Source organism: Triticum aestivum, chromosome 4D (assembly GCF_018294505.1).
Source record: "Triticum aestivum cultivar Chinese Spring chromosome 4D, IWGSC CS RefSeq v2.1, whole genome shotgun sequence".
NCBI classification, from domain to species: domain Eukaryota; kingdom Viridiplantae; phylum Streptophyta; class Magnoliopsida; order Poales; family Poaceae; genus Triticum; species Triticum aestivum.
In genome coordinates, this window is record NC_057805.1 from 135,378,747 (window position 1) to 135,381,573 (window position 2,827).

General features: G+C 43.0%; 1 pseudogene; it reads right to left on the reverse strand.

Moving 5' to 3' along the window:
• Nucleotides 1-1,224: 1,224 nt before the first annotated feature.
• Nucleotides 1,225-2,827, reverse strand: part of LOC123096776 (ATP synthase subunit alpha, chloroplastic-like) — a 5,555-nt pseudogene continuing 3,952 nt past the window's right edge.

The window sequence follows — 2,827 nt, forward strand, 5'->3', positions numbered from 1 at the left end:
TGCAAAAAACTAGTTCAAGGTCAGGCTCCGTCAAACAGAGTCGTCAAGAACGAAAAGCTGAAAGAATGATGTGTCAAACAGTGATTGCGTAGAGAGGTTAGTTAAGTATAGGAACTATTATCCCTAACGAGAAGTATGCTGTTGTCCCAATAAAAGGATAGTTGGACGGTATCGATTGAGGGAATAGGGATTGGTGGTTAAACGCGATGTTGCGCCTAACTATATAGAACGGTGATCCATGAAGAGAAGTCGGCCAGCTATTAAGTCAGAGAAGTCATCAACCTATTACTAGTGTCAGTTCTGTTAAGAGAAGTCATCAACCTATTACTAGTGTCAGTTCTCTTCTTCCTCTCTACCAATTGAAAGTAAGTATTGATTTCACCTAATAGGGACAAAGCAAAGTAGGGTGGTCAAGTACAGTATGCCTGGAGTTCGTAGTGCCCACTAGATATCATTGGCAAGTTATAGAAGTCTTTCTCTCTTCTGAGATATCATAGGTCAGTGCAGCGAGGGGCAACCATCATTTCTATTGCTCTGTAAAGAAAAGATAGGACAAGGGTCTTGCTCCACCCAATGGAGATAAAGCACGGGGATCCGTTAAGGGCGTATTGAATTGATAAGAAGCACTTGAATTCTAGTGGGCCCGGCTACCCAACACTAGCCCCGGATCATTTATGTATTATCAATTGATAGTAGGGGCAGGCAGGGGAAACTCTTTATATCAATTAAGTAAACTACTGATTGTATTGTGGGCTGGGATCCTACTTCTATAGCGAAGTAAAGAAGTGTGGAATGCGCTATCTCGAAGTAAAGAAGTGTGGCTTGATAGATAAGTTGCACAAACCTTTGAGCTCGATTCGATATAGTCTAGCGATTGGTTCATAGATGGGAAGCTCCATTCTCCCATTGTTCGGGACTCTCATTGTTCTGTTTAGAAAGTAGTCGGCATCTTCCTTTATTCAATTAGCAATGCAGTGCTGGTTGATTTCATCATTTCTAGGTATACCCTCTCCCTTTTCTACGAAGGTTTGCTGCTCCGCCTGCACCAGTGAATTATTCTATTCTTCTCCTTTGGTTCAGTCTGTGGGGAAATCAGAATTCACCATTGAATCCTGTGGATCAGCTCCCTTACATAATAATATTTCACTGTATCAGCTACGAGGGGAAAATATGAAAGACAGAGGATAGAGAGTGAGAGAAAGAGTGTGAGACTTGGGCCGCTCTCCATTTCGAGGGGATTTCGACGATTCTGGGGTGATTGAACTATTTCTTTACCTGTTCAATTTCTAACGAATCAAGATATCCTCTTGTTCCGGTATAAATAGTAGCTATCTGCTCTTCCACTGGGAGAGGATTTGCCTGGGATTGTTTAAGCAATTCCCTTAATCGTCGACCCCTTGCCAATTGATTTTGACTTGTTTTATCGAGAGCAGAGGCGAATAATAGGCTTGTCACTCTACGAATTGAGCTAGTTCCAATTTGGATTTGCCAGCTACTTGTTTCATGGCTTTAATTTGAGCCGCGGATCCTACTCTGGAAACAGAAATACTCACATTAATAGCGGGTCGAATTCTGGCATGGAATAGATCCGCAGATAAGAATATTTGTCCATCTGTAATGGAGCTTACATTAGTAGGAATATAGGCGGAAACATCTCCAGATTGAGTCTCAACTATTGGTAAAGCGGTCGTACTTCCTTCGCCTAAAAGAGAATTTAATTTAGCGGCTCTTCCTAAAAGGCGTGAATGCAAATAAAAAACATCCCCTGGATAAGCCTCACGGCCGGGAGGTCTTCTCAATAGAAGGGACATTTGGCGATAAGCTTGTGCCTGTTTGGAGAGATCATCATAAATTATTAAAGTATGCCGTTCGCGGTACATAAAATACTCAGCCAGGGCTGCTCCCGTATAAGGAGCGAGGTATTGTAATGTAGCAGGTGAATCCGCCATTTCAGCTACTACAATAGTGTATTCCATGGCCCCCTCCTCATGGAAAGTAGTTACTACTTGAGCTACGGAGGATACTCTTTGACCGATAGCTACATAAACACATATTACACCTTGCCCTTTTTGATTGAGAATTGTATCTGTGGCTACTGCTGTTTTGCCAGTCTGTCTGTCCCCAATAATGAACTCTCGCTGACCGCGCCCTATAGGGATCATCGAATCGATAGCAATAAGCCCTGTTTGAAGAGCTTCGTATACGGAACGCCTGGAAATTCTACTTGGAGCAGGAGATTCAATTAAGCGAGATTCGGAAGCTACAATTTTGCCTCTCCCATCAATAGGTTTAGCCAGAGCATTTATAACACGACCCAAGTTATATACGCTCACGGGTATCTGAGCAATTCTTCCTGTTGCTTTTACAAAACTTCCCTCTTGATGCTAAACCATAGCTCTAACTGAGTCAAATTCCACAATTTCTAAGAACGATATGCTTTTTTCATTTCCACTGTGAAAGCTTCTCTCAATCCCTCCCTAGTCCTTTCTTTCCTGGGCACAGGCTTACCTGGTTGACCGCCCACATTCATTCATTGTTCGTTCTGTTGTGGAATCGAACCACAGAGCTAGCGCAATTGGGATTTAGAGTCCCATGCGTGAAACTAAAGAGGATTTTCAGTCCTCTGCTCTACCAGCCAGAACCTAGAAGGACACTTCACACCCGATTTGACACAGCTAGACTGGAAACACTGCTTGTCAAGAGCACAGACCCCAGTATAGAATACTTTTTTGAGTATGTTGGTAAGGTCCGGTCATCCGCTTCTCTGCTTGCACTTCTGCGTAACTAGGGGTGCAAGTCCAGTACAGCATACTTTGATAATTGAATC